This window comes from Ranitomeya imitator, chromosome 5 (genome assembly GCF_032444005.1).
Source record: "Ranitomeya imitator isolate aRanImi1 chromosome 5, aRanImi1.pri, whole genome shotgun sequence".
NCBI lineage: Eukaryota > Metazoa > Chordata > Amphibia > Anura > Dendrobatidae > Ranitomeya > Ranitomeya imitator.
This window is the reverse complement of record NC_091286.1, coordinates 238,675,660-238,692,622: the sequence shown is the minus strand read 5'-3', so window position 1 is coordinate 238,692,622 and position 16,963 is coordinate 238,675,660. Positions and strand designations below refer to the sequence as shown.

Genomic DNA, 16,963 nt, shown 5'->3' with positions numbered 1-16,963 from the left:
ATCTTATTACTGTGACTGAGGAAGGTCCGAATATTAGGACCGAAACGTTTCTGTTGTTTAACGTGGACACAATTAAACCACTGACTAAAAGCTAAGTTAGAGTGCTGTTTTTTTTTACTTTAATTCAATTGCAGACTGCAGAACATGCTATTTGGCACTAAAAATGCCAGAGGCACACTCCACCAGGCGTCGTGCATGGGAAAGGCGGAAATTAAAGATTCAACGCTGGTGGTCCAGGGTTCTACGCAGATAGGGCCTCATGAGGTTCCTAGTTAATTGGAAAGCCTCATCGCCAACCATTACATAAGGGACAGCTTCAAGATTAGACCGTGGTAGCTGATGGGGTGGGAGGTCCAACAGATTACTGCTTATACGACAACCCATAATGGAAGTATGGAAAACTTGGGAGTCGCCTGTTCGACCATAGGCCCCAATATCAACAATTCGAAACATGTATGCGCTGTCGACCAGGGCCAACAGCACCACCGAAAAGTATTCTTTATAATTAAAATATTGGGAGCCAGAGTTGGGCGGCTTATGTACACGGATGTGCTTCCCATCCAGGACTCCATTACAGTTAGGAAACTGGCACGTCTCCTCAAACCCATGGGCAATACGCAGCCAGTCTTGTTGTTTTGTCTCAGGCATGACGGATTCATGCAATCGAGACCAAATTTGCGAGCATGTAGCCAGAACAATGCCTGAAATTGTTGATTTGCCTATTAGGAACTCCAGATGTAGTGCTGCGTAGGACAGGCCAGTTGCTAGAAAGCTAGAATGGAAAAAAAGGTTAGGACTTATCCATGCATCATCATACCAAGGTTACTGCAACTTAACATTTAATGGAGAGTGCAAACTAAGCCCTGCCTCAACAAGTTACAGCAGGTATACAATGCCTAGGGAACATAGCAGAAATACAAAGAGCAAGTAATGTGAAAGGCATAATTATATTACAAAATAAAAAAATGTGTGTGTAGAAAAAACATCAAACACTTATGCAACATACAGTTTTTTGACATACCGTAAAGTAAGTAGAAGCCGCTCCTCTGCCGAAAAAGACTTGCGCATCAAGGTGTCCTTATAGATGATACCAGGGCGCAGAGTCTCAAGTAGAATATCAAATGTCGCCAGGCTCATCCGAGTATATTGGTAACATTTGTCTGGATGGCTGCGGAGTGAAGTCTAGAGACGATGAAAATACCCTTTAGTCACCCATTGCCTCATAAGTGGATGGACCCACATTCTTCTCCGCCTCCTCGGATCCACAATCATGTGGTAAGGTGCCCCAAAATGCTGGGACAAAACCCAGTGTAAAAGCACCTGCTCAGTGTGGTTAAAGGTTACCCTATATGACATGTTGCAGACAAATCAGCTCACAAAATACACTAGCAAAAACTCTCAAGCCAAGCAAGGAGGAGGTGACTTGTTATTGAGCCAATAAATAGGGTCCCACATTAATTTCTAATGATTTTCAGGCCAGAGATCCTTCATTTGCTCATTTTGCAAGTGTGCGAGGAATCTCGCCAAACAGATGAGATACGGATAGTTTTATTTAGAAAAAAATCGCATCTTCGCATTGCACATGGATGACATATGGATCACCAAACGGAGAACATTTGTGTGATTCTCAGCAGACAAAATCAGACAGATTTTTAATACATTGTGTGTGACCCCAGCCTTAGTCTTACATGTGCTCTTCATATCTGGTTTTCCTTTTACATGTAATCTCTGGTGCATGACTAGTCTAGTGGAAATAGTAAAAGGTGTTTTTGACAAGAGTTTCACTTTAGGTGGACTTCACTTGTTTTATACCAGATAAGTAGAGCCAACACATACATTGTTAAGTCACTATTTGATTATCATTTTCTCTGCACACAATTTTCTTGAAAGTTCTGAAGGAAAGTATATTCTGGAGCCAGTGGCGTAGGAAGGGGAGTGCGGGGGAGGGGGGGCACAATCCGGGGGGCGGCCGGCGCTGCAGGAGGAGAAAGAAAAAAAAAAAAAAGACGCGGGCACTTTAAATCTTCGGGCGGCGCCATCCGCCGCCAAGACCAGGCTCCCCCCACCCCCGGCCCCCGCTCTAATACTCACCTCTCCTGGTTCCTGTGGCACCGGCAGCTGCAGCGTCTTCAGCGCCCTCTGACTCTGCGACGTCTCAGGGCAGAGGGCGCGATGACGTCATCACTGTGCGCGCCGCTCAGCCTCTCTGTCCTGAGCGTTGCAGAGACGGAGAGACGCTGACTGGCTGCACCGGACCTGCGCTAGGAACGGGAGAGGTGAGGATTTTTTTTTTCTTTATGTCTGACTCTGGGGGCAATGCTGGAGACACTGGGGCAATACTGGAGACCATGGGGCAGATTGCTGGAGACACTGGGGCAATACTGGAGACCATGGGGCAGATTGCTGGACACACCGGGGCAATGCTGGAGACCATGGGGCAGATTGCTGGACACACTGGGGCAATACTGGAGACAATGGGGCAGAATGCTGGACACACTGGGGCAATACTGAAGACCATGGGGCAGAATGCTGGACACACTGGGGCAATACTGGAGACCATGGGGCAGAATGCTGGACACACTGGGGCAATACTGGAGACCATGGGGCAGAATGCTGGACACACTGGGGCAATACAGGAGACCATGGGGCAGATTGCTGGACACACTGGGGCAATACTGGAGACCCTGGGCAGATTTCTGGACACATTGAGGCAATGCTGGAGACCCTGGGGCAGACTTCTGGACACACTGGGGCAGATTTCTGGACATACTGGGGCAATGCTGGAGACCCTGGGGCAGATTGCTGGACACGCTGGGGCAGATTGCTGTGCACGCTGGGGCAGATTGCTGGACACGCTGGGGCAGATTGCTGTGCACGCTGGGGCAGATTGCTGTGCACGCTGGGGCAGATTGCTGTGCACGCTGGGGCAGATTGCTGTGCACGCTGGGGCAGATTGCTGGACACGCTGGGGCAGATTGCTGTGCACGCTGGGGCAGATTGCTGTGCACGCTGGGGCAGATTGCTGTGCACGCTGGGGCAGATTGCTGTGCACGCTGGGGCAGATTGCTGTGCACGCTGGGGCAGATTGCTGTGCACGCTGGGGCAGATTGCTGTGCACTCTGGGGCAGATTGCTGTGCACACTGGGGGCAATGCTGGCCACACTGGGGGCAATGCTGGAGACCCTGGGGCAGATTTCTGGACACACTGGGGCAATGCTGGACACTGGGGGCAATGCTGGACACACTGGGGGCAATGCTGGACACACTGGGGGCAATGCTGGACACACTGGGGGCAATGCTGGACACACTGGGGCAATGCTGGACACACTGGGGCAATACTGGAGACCCTGGGGCAGATTTCTGGACACATTGAGGCAATGCTGGAGACCCTGGGGCAGATTTCTGGACACACTGGGGCAGATTTCTGGATATACTGGGGCAATGCTGGAGACCCTGGGGCAGATTTCTGGACACTGGGACAATACTGGACACTGGGGCAGATTGCTGGACACGCTGGGGCAATGCTGGACACTGGGGCAGATTGCTGGACACACTGGGGGTAATATGCTGGACACACTGGGGCAATGCTGGGCAACATGGGGGTAATATGCTGGACACACTGGGGGCAGGAATTGAGGCATGGGCAGAATGTAGATACGGGGCATGATTGGAGACACGGGGCAGGATTGGATCATGGGGCAGGATTGGATCATGGGGCAGGACGGATACGATGGAGGCTGGTGGGGCAGGATGGGAAGATCATATGGGGTAGAATGGATACTCATGAGGGCAGGATGTGAGAACATATGGCTGGAGCCAGGAATTAGATAAACGGGGCCAGGGTGGGGAATATTATTACCATAGGGGGTAATTAAGGGATATTATTACTGCAGTGATGTATTTATTTTATTTTTTGAGTATACTGTTTTAAATGAGGGGGCGGTCCTGTTACTGTGCAGAGTGACACTATATCACCTTTTTTTCTTCATGTGGTGTAATGTAGAAGTTGCAAAAAATTAAGTAATGTGTTCTGCAAGCGGAGCTCGAGATAACTGTGTTATTTCCTGCAGAAACGAGTCCTGGCTGGAAGGAATGATGGCGGTCTGTGCTGGATGAAAGATGAAGGACTTCACCTAGAGACGTCACTGGTGAGTCAGTGTTACCTATACACTGACACTATACACTGTATACTATATACAGCGGTCCTGTGTACAATGCCACCAGTGATCACTGTATTATCTATACATTATATACAGAGTTCCTGTGTATAATACCACCAGTGATCTCTGTATTACCTCTACACAGACACTGCATACTAAGTACAGATCTCCTGTGAATACTGGCACTTATGGTGATAGTATTGTGTTTGTTTTTTTTATTACTGATCAGTATTGTAGTATTCAGTCACTATGTGGTGGTAATATGTGGTCTGGAAATGGTGCGGTGGTATTTGTCCCTTGTATGTAGTATTATTCGGTCACTATGTGGTCTGGTCATGGTGTGGTGGTATTAAGTCACAGGTTTGGCATGTGGGGGTGACACCATTAGGCCCAGTTTAAGTTCTACAAAACAGGAAAACCATTTTTGGTAACCTTTGTGTGTATTGAGCCGGGGGAGGGGGGGGCGCCAAACTCGGGAACAGCCCCGGGCGGCAAAAGCTCTAGCTACGCCTCTGTCTGGAGCACTATTTGCATATTTCTCAAGGAGTTGCTGACCACAGCTCCTGCAAGAATCTTACCACTGCAATGAATAATGAATAGTGTGAAATGCACACTTCTTAAAAGTTTTAAAGAGGAAGTGGGATTGAAACATTCAAGGACATTTCTGATAAAAGTTCTACAGTGATGTAATACCAGCTGCAAACCTTCTCCAAACTGGAACGTAAGTATCTAACAGACTATCACCGGCGCTCAGCACCTAAACCCACTACAAGAAGTGGGGATAACCTATATAGTAACCCCGCTGCTGGTAGCCACAGAACATGTGCCCCTTTCTGTAAAGACCAAAAGCAATATGCATACAAACGGCACCGCGCTTGGGTTGCTAAAATGACCTCCCCTGATAGCAGGGGCGCAATAGTCCCGAGTAAACTGATGGACACGTATGTCACACTGGAAACAAAGCGCCGGGAGTCGCGCTATTAGTGAGGCGCTGCACTGGTATGTGCCAGAAATGTTTGCCCCTAAGAAACAATACTACGAACCTAAATAAAGAAAGTGGATCTCTTACCGTGGGTAATGAAAAAGGGACCCTCCGCTGCTGATGGACGTAAGTGCGGCTGTGATCCAAGACGAGCAAATGGCAATGACCGGAGGGTGGGCGTGCAGGAGCACATGCGGACGAGAGCGGTATAGAACGCCGCTGCCAAGTGCAGAGCCAGGGAACTTCCCGGCCGGAGGCGTCCCTGGTTACACTGGAAAAACAAAGATGGCTGACGCTGACACGCAGCGTGTGACGTCACGGGCCTACGGAAGCACCCAAGGACCAAAAAGGTAAACCGACGCGTTTCGAAGGGAGAACGCCCTTCTTCATCAGGGTTATGGCCCTACAGGGGAACTTCACTTAACTATATACCTTCTCTCATCCTGTGTCCCCGCCCACTGAGATACATTACCCGCCCCAGTCCCTGAGATGACCAGTGGCCCTTTGCAACCTATCCACATCCAGTGCTCGTTACACTCGTCCTGAATGGCAAGGTATTATTAGTCATTAGGGTCCATGCCCCACAAATATACATGACATGTGCATGCTGCATACTAGGAGAAAATAATCAAAAAAGCATATAAAAAATATCTAATAATAAATAAATAAAAAGTGTAGTAAATTCATCCAATTTATTGACTAAAAAATTTTATTGCTGCTCAAAGTAAAAACTTTATTATTAAAACATCTAACAATAAAACTTAAAAACTGTAGATATTACCCTACAATGAAATGGTCCTAGCCTAATTAAATACACTAAAATCCATAAAATAAAAACAAACGTAGGCCTATTGCTCTATTGCAGATTGTACAATACCCTGTCACTACTCCATTCAAAATGCATAAGAAAGGTGAATTCAAACTTATAGGTGAACCCCACCTAATTACATCTAATGAGGCTAATCATATGCATAATAAATAATCTAAAGTGCATTGTAGTGCTACATGACATGTTTGGTTACCACTCCCGCCATTAAAATGCGTGTAATTCAAAATCATGGTTGAGGCCCCTAGGGGTAAGGCAATCCAGCCTTAATATCCATTCTGACTCGACTTTGGACATTTGTTTCAGGAAATTGCCCCCCCTCCTACTTTGATGGACTTTTTGAATCCCACAAAACCGGACATCCTTCATATTACCATTATGTTGCTCCTTAAAGTGACGGGATAGGGGGTGGCCCAGAAACCCCTTCTGAATATTCTTAAGGTGCTCTTTAATTCGTACCATGAGTCTCCTCTTGGTTCTACCCACATACAGTTTGTTGCACGGGCATAAAATCAAATAAATGATACCTGTAGAGTAACAAGTGATTTTATCCCGAATAGTAAATATCTCTGTTCCAGCAGAGTCTCCGAATGTGGTTTGGCACCTCCTCTCAATACCTGTTTGTGTGCAGCAATAGCAACCTCCACAAATCTGGGATGCACAGGGGATCATTCGGAAACATTGGGCAATCCTCCAGAGGGATAGGATTATAGGGGATCATCTACCTGTGCATCCCAGATTTGTGTACAGAAAAGCTCATACGTTGACTAATTTGCTAGCTCCCACAGCCAAATTGGCTTTTAGTGCTCAGGGCCCGTTGGCAAGTCAGAAATCTAAACCTGAGGGGGGTTTTAGGCCGTGTGGAGGTTGCTATTGCTGCACACAAACAGGTATTGAGAGGAGGTGCCAAACCACATTCGGAGACTCTGCTGGAACAGAGATATTTACTATTCGGGATAAAATCACTTGTTACTCTACAGGTATCATTTATTTGATTTTATGCCCGTGCAACAAACTGTATGTGGGTAGAACCAAGAGGAGACTCATGGTACGAATTAAAGAGCACCTTAAGAATATTCAGAAGGGGTTTCTGGGCCACCCCCTATCCCGTCACTTTAAGGAGCAACATAATGGTAATATGAAGGATGTCCGGTTTTGTGGGATTCAAAAAGTCCATCAAAGTAGGAGGGGGGGCAATTTCCTGAAACAAATGTCCAAAGTCGAGTCAGAATGGATATTCAGGCTGGATTGCCTTACCCCTAGGGGCCTCAACCATGATTTTGAATTACACGCATTTTAATGGCGGGAGTGGTAACCAAACATGTCATGTAGCACTACAATGCACTTTAGATTATTTATTATGCATATGATTAGCCTCATTAGATGTAATTAGGTGGGGTTCACCTATAAGTTTGAATTCACCTTTCTTATGCATTTTGAATGGAGTAGTGACAGGGTATTGTACAATCTGCAATAGAGCAATAGGCCTACGTTTGTTTTTATTTTATGGATTTTAGTGTATTTAATTAGGCTAGGACCATTTCATTGTAGGGTAATATCTACAGTTTTTAAGCTTTATTGTTAGATGTTTTAATAATAAAGTTTTTACTTTTAGCAGCAATAAAATTTTTTAGTCAATAAATTGGATGAATTTACTACACTTTTTATTTATTTATTATTTGATATTTTTTATATGCTTTTTTGATTATTTTCTCCTAGTATGCAGCATGCACATGTCATGTATATTTGTGGGGCATGGACCCTAATGACTAATAATGCCTTGCCATTCAGGACGAGTGTAACGAGCACTGGATGTGGATAGGTTGCAAAGGGCCACTGGTCATCTCAGGGACTGGGGCGGGTAATGTATCTCAGTGGGCGGGGACACAGGATGAGAGAAGGTATATAGTTAAGTGAAGTTCCCCTGTAGGGCCATAACCCTGATGAAGAAGGGCGTTCTCCCTTCGAAACGCGTCGGTTTACCTTCTTGGTCCTTGGGTGCTTCCGTAGGCCCGTGACGTCACACGCTGCGTGTCAGCGTCAGCCATCTTTGTTTTTCCAGTGTAACCAGGGACGCCTCCGGCCGGGACGTTCCCTGGCTCTGCACTTGGCAGCGGCGTTCTATACCGCTCTCGTCCACATGTGCTCCTGCACGCCCACCCTCCGGTCATTGCCATTTGCTCGTCTTGGATCACAGCCGCACTTACGTCCATCAGCAGCGGAGGGTCCCTTTTTCATTACCCACGGTAAGAGATCCACTTTCTTTATTTAGGTTCGTAGTATTGTTTCTTAGGGGCAAACATTTCTGGCACATACCAGTGCAGCGCCTCACTAATAGCGCGACTCCCGGCGCTTTGTTTCCAGTGTGACATACGTGTCCATCAGTTTACTCGGGACTATTGCGCCCCTGCTATCAGGGGAGGTCATTTTAGCAACCCAAGCGCGGTGCCGTTTGTATGCATAACGTAAGTATCTGTTGGTGCAATGTTTTAAGTGTCTACCATCTGGGCTTACAGGGGACTCTGTGCTTCCACCATCTGGTAAATTTTATTTTCACTAAAGGGTTTATAGGAGTTAAAAGCAAGTTATCCACTTTTAGAGAAATAGAATAAACAATATTGACAACAATTGTCATGCCATTATTCAGTTCACATATAGTGTGAATCTAATATATATATTACTTTTTCTGTTACAACATTCACATCCTGCATTATATTCCAGAGGAGCATTCAATGACTACACCACCAGTATTTCAAATTATGAGTCCGGTTTAGTTGAATGTTACGTTCTGAGAATAAATCAGATCTGTCATCATAATATGTCTCCCAATATCAGGACATGCACTTCTAGACTAAAGAGAACAAAAAATGTTGATATTTGATAAATAGCAAAGAATACAGCAAAATCTAAATTATGAGTCTGAGGGATTCAGACACACAATGAACTGATTGCCAACATATTTACAGCTAGATACTTGGTGGTCATTAGTCATGAGAAAAGGCGAAGGGAGGAAACAGAAATAAGAGTTGTGCACTGCTCATAAATAGGGGTTATGTTCTTTGCTAGTGATAAATTGACCTATTCCTATAATATGTTAAACTTAAACTGATATCCCTCCATACCAGAGACTGGAATCATTTTCTCTCTGTGATGGCCACAACATTGCTGGACTCTGGAAAGAGTTGAGTGGACTGTACTGGCTTCTGTAACTTTATTTAGTTCCATTAATTCCACAGCGCCTTACAGAAATTATCGGCACTGTCCCCATTGGGGCTCACAATCTAATCCCCTATCAGTATGTTTTTGGAGTGTGGGAGGAAACTGGAGTAGCCGGAGGAAACCTAAGCAAACACGGGGAGAACATACAAACTCCTTGCAGATGTTGTCTTTGTTGGGATTTGAAACCAGGACCCCAGAGCTGCAAAGCTGTGCTAACCACTGAGCCACCGTGCTGGCGTACTATACATTTCTTTTCTAAATAATGATATAATAACCAGTCTTTCCAAAATAACCAGTCACAGATTTTGCTGACCTTTATTAGTAATGTCTTATAATTTTGGTTAAACGGCAAACAAAACATATCAAGTGTCTGCTCAGATCCACAGCTGGACGCTCTAAAATGAAGATTCCACACTGCAATATTTTTTTCTGTAAAAAGACAGACACCATAGCAAAAACCAGATAAACCCTATTATAGTCAAGAGGGTTCTTTGCACGCCATTTGTTTCTATCAAGCCATTAATCCTTAATTCCATATTTCTGTTTTTAAATCAAAACACAAAAGAGCTAAACAAAACAAAAAACACCTAAAGGTACCGTCACACATAGCGACGCTGCAGCGATACCGACAACGATCCGGATCGCTGCAGCGTCGCTGTTTGGTCGCTGGAGAGCTGTCACACAGACAGCTCTCCAGCGACCAACGATCCCGAGGTCCCCGGTAACCAGGGTAAACATCGGGTAACTAAGCGCAGGGCCGCGCTTAGTAACCCGATGTTTACCCTGGTTACCAGCGTAAAAAAACAAACAGTACATACTTACATTCAGCTGTCTGTCCCGTGCCGTCTGGTTCCTGCACTGACTGCTGGCCGTAAAGTGAAAGTGAAAGCACAGCACAGCAGTGAGTCACACAGCGGTGACTCACCGCTGTGGCTGTGCTCTGCTTTCACTTTACGGCCAGCAGTCAGTGCAGGAACCAGACAGCACGGGACAGACAGCTGAATGTAAGTATGTACTGTTTGTTTTTTTACGCTGGTAACCAGGGTAAACATCGGGTTACTAAGCGCGGCCCTGCGCTTAGTTACCCGATGTTTACCCTGGTTACCAGTGAAGACATCGCTGAATCGGTGTCACACACGCCGATTCAGCGATGTCTGCGGGGAGTCCAGCGACCAAATAAAGTTCTGGACTTTCTTCCCCGACCAGCGACAGCACAGCAGGGGCCTGATCGCTGCTGCCTGTCACACTGGACGATATCGCTAGCGAGGACGCTGCAACGTCATGGATCGCTAGCGATATCGTCTAGTGTGACGGTACCTTAACAGATGTTAACACATTTTTTAAATGCTTAATTCAATTAGATCAGTTGGTTCATGGTTGAACAACCTATGAACGTTACTATATACAGTTAAACACATTTTAGCCGATATTGACCATTGCAGTTGTTTAAGCAGCTAAGCACATTTGATTACATCAAGCAAGTAATAACCATTATGGAAGGACCAAAGATCTTTCACAGAAAATAGTTCATTTTAAGACGAGAAGTTTACAGTACTGACTTTTTTTTCCAAACAGTGATACTCTACTATGTCCAGAAATACTTGGACAGGGACATGTTTTGGCATTTTAGCCATTAACTGTAACTTGAATATGTTTTAGTAATGTAACCAATATGAGCTAAAAGTGCAGACTCTCTTTAATTTGAGGGTATTTGCATCCTAATTGGAGTAAGGGCTTATGAATTACAGCTCTTTATTATGTACAGTGCCTTGCGAAAGTATTCGGCTCCATGGAACTTTTCAACCTTTTCCCACATATCATGCTTCAAACATGAAGATACCAAATATAAATTTTTGGTGAAGAATCAACAACAAGTGGAACACAATTGTGAAGTTGAACTAAATTTATTGGTTATTTTTAATTTTTGTGGAAAATCAAAAACTGAAAAGTCGGGTGTGCAATATTATTCGTCCCCTTTACTTTCAGTGCAGCAAACTCACTCCAGAAGTTCATTGTGGATCTCTGAATGATCCAATGTTGTCCTAAATGCCTAATGATGATAAATATAATCCACCTGTGTGTAATCAAGTCTCCATATAAATGACCTGCTCTGTGATAGTCTCAGAGTTCTGTTTGAAGCACAGAGAGCATCATAAAGAACAAGGAACCCAACAGGCAGGTCTGTGATACTGTTGTGGAGAAGTTTAAAGCTGGATTTGGAAACAAAATGATTTTCAAAACTTTAAACATCCCAAGGAGCACTGTGCTAGTGATAATATTGAAATGGAAGGAGTATCATACCACTGCAAATCTACCAAGACCCGGCCGTCCCTCTAAACTTTCATCTCAAACAAGGAGAAGACTGATCAGAGATACAGCCAAGAGGCCCATGATCACTCTGGATGAACTGCAGAGATCTACAGCTGAGGTTGGACAGTCTGTCCATAGGGCAACAATCAGTGCACAAATCTGGACTTTATGGATGAGTGGCAAGAAGAAAGCCATTTCTCAAAGATATCCATAAAAAGTGTTGTTTAAGGTTTGCAACAAGCCACCTGGGAGACACACCAAACATGTGGAAGAAGGTGCTCTGGTCAGATGAAACCAAAATCGAACTTTTTGGCAACAATGCCAAACGATATGTTTGGCGTAAAGGCAACATAGCTCATCTCCCTGAACACACCATCCCCACTGTCAAACATGGTGGTGGCAGCATCATGGTTTGGGCCTGCTTTTCTTCAGCTGGGACAGGGAAGATGTTTAAAATTGATGGGAAGATCGATGGAGCCAAATACAGGACCATTCTTGAAGAAAACCTGTTGGAGTCTGCAAAAGACCTGAGACTGGGACGGAGAGTTGTCTTCCAACAAGACAATGATCCCAAACATAAAGCAAAATCTACAATGGATTGGTTCACAAATAAACATATCCAGGTGTTAGAAAGGCAAAATCAAAGTCCAGACCTCAATCCAATCGAGAATCTGTGGAAAGAATTGAAAACTGCTGTTCACAAACGATCTCCATCAAACCTCACTGAGCTCGAGCTGTTTGCCAAGGAAGAATGGGCAAGAATTTCAGTCTCTCGATGTACAAAACTGATAGCGACATACCCCAAGCAACTTGCAGTTGTAATCGCAGCAAAAGGTGGTGCAACAAAGTATTATGTTAAAGGGGCCGAATAATATTGCACGCCCCACTTTTCAGCTTTTGAATTTCCACAAAAATTTAAAATATCCAATAAATTTCGTTCAACTTCACAATTGTGTTCCACTTGATGTTGATTCTTCACCACAAATTTACATTTCGTATCTTTATGTTTGAAGGTTGACGAGTTCCAGGGAGCTGAATACTTTTACAGGGCACTGTAGCTGCCACTTTTTAACCCCTTTACCCCCAAGGGTGGTTTGCACGTTAATGACCGGGCCAATTTTTACAATTCTGACCACTGTCTCTTTATGAGGTTATAACTCCGAAATGCTTCAACGGATCTTGGCGATTCTGAGATTGTTTTCTTGTGACATATTGTACTTCATGATAGTGGTAAAATTTCTTCGACATAACTTGCGTTTATTTGTGAAAAAAAAAACAGAAATTTGGCGAAAATGTTGAAAATTTCACAATTTTCAAATATTAAATTTTTATTCTGTTAAACCAGTGAGTTGCGTGACACAAAATAGTAAATAAATAACATTTCCCACATGTCTACATTACATCAGCACAATTTTGTAAACAACATTTTTTTTGCTAGGAAGTTATAAGGGTTAAAATTTGACCAGCAATTTCTAATTTTTACAACAAAGTTTACAAAACCATTTTTTTAGGGACCACCTCACATTTGAAGTCACTTTGAGGGGTCTATATGGCAGAAAATACCCCAAAGTGACACCATTCTGAAAACTGCACCCCTCAAGGTGCTCAAAACCACATTCAAGAAGTTTGTTAACCCTTCAGGTGTTTCACAGCAGCAGAAGCAACATGGAAGGAAAAAATGAACATTTTACTTTTTAGTCACAAAAATGATTTATCAGCAATAATTTTTTTTATTTTCCCAGAGGTAAAAAGAGAAAATGGACCTCAAAAGTTGTTGACGGGACCTTCATCTCACCTCACATGGGTAACTAACCCCTTTGTACCTTACTTTTCATATGCACATGAGGCTATGGCTATTGTTACAGCACTTATCTATATGCGCATACTATTAAGCCTGGCTGACTGAATATCAGGATACACTCTCATGTGTATATGTTGAGAATACATATATAAGTATACTTTTAGATAACCTGTCTTGGTCTGTGGTTCATGGTCACTTTTGTACCTATGGATTTAGTCACAATTTGTCACTTCTACTTTACATGGTAATTTTATGTATATATGCTTTCAATAAAGTTTGTAATTTTGCATAATTTGCTGGCTACGTTTTGACTCTTGGTTCTCCTATTTTTTGATGTTTGGTTGCGTCGCCTTTTTCTTTATACTTACCGACGACTGATGTTTATTTATATATACCCCTAAGGAAGTTATCTAGGTGTGTGGTGAGAATTTTGAACCCCAAGTGCTTCACTAAAGTTTATGACGCCCGACGTGAATATAAAAAATTCAATTTATTTCCCACAAAAATGATCTTTCAGTCCCCATTTTTTTATTTTCCCAAGGGTAACAGGAGAAATTAGACACCAAAAGTTGTTGTCCAATTTGTCCTGAGTACACTGGTACTCAGGTGGTCGCTACATTGGGCTTTGCTCTCACCTTTTCTGAGCATCTGCCCAAGTAGCGTTTTCGGGAGGCCTCTCTGATTTTTGCGGACAGTACCGCAGGCTGCAGTACCTCGCGCAGAGAGGGATTTGCAGAGTGGGATGCTGGAATAAAAGTTATCAGTGTAGAGGTGATAACCTTTATCCAGTAGTGGGTGCACCAAATCCCACACAATTTTCCCACTCACTCCCAGGATAGAAAGACACTCAGGCGGTTCAATGATGCTGTCCTTCCCTTCGTACACTCTAAAGCTGTAGGTGTACCCTGAGGTACTCTCACACAGCTTGTAGAGTTTGATTCCATACCTGGCCCTCTTGTTGGGCAGGTATTGATGGAATCTGAGCCGCCCCTTAAAATGAACCAAGGACTCATCCACGCAGATGTCCCTTTGGGGCACGTACACTTCAGCAAACTTTTTGCTGAAGTGTTTGATGACCGGCCGAACTTTGAACAGATGGTTAAAATTGGGGTCATCTCGTGCGGGACACTGTGAATTATCGTTGTAATGCAGGAACTTATGGATGGCCTCAAAACGCGTCAGGGTCATGACCATTCAGAACACTGGAGTGTTATATAAAAAAACACTCCAATATTGCCGAATTTCTGGCTTCTTCAGGATCCCCATATGAAGGACCAGGCCCCAAAACTGCATCATTTCAACTGCGTCTACCTAGGAGACCAGTTAGAAAGTGATGAACCGGGGTTTTGCTCCAAAAATTGCCGAGCATATAAATTAGTTTGCTCCACCATGAGTTTAACAAAATCCTCAGAGAAAAAGACTTTTAAAAAGTCTATTTCTGTGAGGCCGGTGGTGTCAAACTTGATTCCTGATTCTGCCACAAAATCAGGAATCAGTGGCTCGTAATTTTCAGGGGACGAGGTCCATACGTGATCCGAAGAGGGACGCGCTGGTTCATCTTCATGAACATTGGGCACTGCTTCTGTCCGGCGACGTCTGCGTGGCGGTTCCGCAGGACCTGACGAGGAAGATGAGGAGGATGAAGAATCTGAAGAGTAAAGGAATGTGGGATCCTCTCCCTCGCTATCAGTGTCGGAGGCAAAGAAAGAATATGCCCCCTCCGTTGAATAGCGCTCCTGGGATGAACGGGATGAGCGGGACATTTTTTTTTTAGTATGGTGCTTGGATGTACTTTATTGGTAACTGTGTATGTGTGGGGAGATAGTGTTTGGTGCAAACTATTCTGAAAAGAAAAAGCTAAAGGAAAAAAAAGCAAATAGGGAGAAAAAAATACCTGTGAAAGGAAAAGTCTAAAACAGCAGGTCCTAGCTCTGACAAGTGAACCGCATCACTTATCAAAGTTCGGCGGCTGCTGGGTGTGCAAACGGGGATGTGGAGGAAAAAAAAAGAAATGAAAGGCACGGGTTTAGATGCGGCGGCTGGGTGCGCGCACGGGGATGTGGAAAAAAAAAGAAACGAAAGGCACAGGTTTAGACGCGGCGGCTGGGTGTGCACGGGGATGTGGGAAAAAAAACAAAAGGCACGGGTTTAGATGCAGCGGCTGGGTGCGCACGGGGATGTGGAAAAAAAAGAAATGAAAGTCACGGGTTTAGAAGCGGCGGCTGGGTGCGCACGGGGATGTGAAAAAAAAAAGAAACGAAAGGCACGGGTTTAGATGCGGCGGCTGGGTGCGCATGGGGATGTGGAAAAAAAAGAAATGAAAGGCATGGGTTTAGACGCGGTGGCTGGGTGCATGGATGGGGATGTGGAAAAGAAAAGTGAGCACGAGTGTTGATCGGTGAACTGCGTCACCAATCAACGCTCGGCGGCGCTAAGGGGGGTGAAAAAGAAAAGCAAGCACGAGTGTTGATCGGTGAACTGCGTCACCAATCAACGCTCGGCGGCTGATAAATTTGGGCACGGATGGACGCGGCGCAGTGGGGGTGGAGGGAGAAAGGGAGGGGGGGATGGGGGGTGAAGGAAGATCGGGCCGGGATCGGGGATGAACACTTACGTTTGTAGTCTCTCTTCTTTCTTCTGTCTTCTTTCTTTTTTCCTTAGCAAGAATTGTTGTGTCAAAGGCTACGGTGGCACCACAAGTCTCATCACAGGAGGGGATCTGTATATACTCACCCTCGGACTCGCCCTGCTTCTTTCCAGCAGCCTTCCTTCCTAAGAATCAGCGCTTGAAGGACCTTCGGTGACGTCGCAGCTTGTGATTGGTCGCGTGAGCGGTCACATGGGCGGTCGCGTGACCAATCACAAGCTGCGACGTCATCTAAGGTCATTCACGCGCTGATTCTAAGGAAGGAAGGCTGCCGGTTAGTACCAGGGCGCGTCAGAGGGTAAGTATAGCAATATTTTTTATTTTAATTCTTTATTTTACACTTAAATATGGATTCCGATACCGATTTCCGATATTGAAAACATATCGGAACTCGGTATCGGAATTCCGATACCAGATTCAGAAGATCGCCAACCTCATGGCCGACCCCACACAGGGGTCGGGTTTTATGAAACCCGACTTTGCCAAAAGTCGGCGACTTCTGAAAATGGCCGACCCGTTTCGCTCAACCCTACTGGTGAGCTTGGGAACTCAAAAAAGCCTGGATGTCCACGAAGGCAACATCGGTGGATGACTGCAGAATCCTTTCCATGCAGTAAAACTTCTTCACAACTTCCGCCCAAGTGAACAATATACTCCAGGAGGCAGGAGATTCAGTATGTAATAAAGATGAGCAAGCACTAAAATGCTTGGATGCTCGTTATTCTAATACAGCAATTCCTAACGCTCAGATGCTCATTTTGATCAATGAGCATAATGGTAGTCAATGGGAGACCCAAGCATTTTTCCATCAGACCCTATGAGGAGGTCTGGGGGGGCAGTGAAAATGTTGAAATAGATGGAAAAAGTGCTGAGTGGAAGAAGAACAGCTTGAGGAAGACCCTTGGTGGAAGCATCTCTGACTCCCAGGTCACCATGGAGAACAATGGTGTCACACTTTTACTTTTTTACGGACTGACAAAAAAACATTCAAAAATTGAAGGGAAATTGGAGTTTTCAG

General features: G+C 44.7%; 1 pseudogene; it reads right to left on the bottom strand.

The window, feature by feature from the left end:
- Positions 1-219: 219 nt before the first annotated feature.
- LOC138637717 (piwi-like protein 1) overlaps positions 220-16,963 on the bottom strand; it is a 33,968-nt pseudogene continuing 17,224 nt past the window's right edge.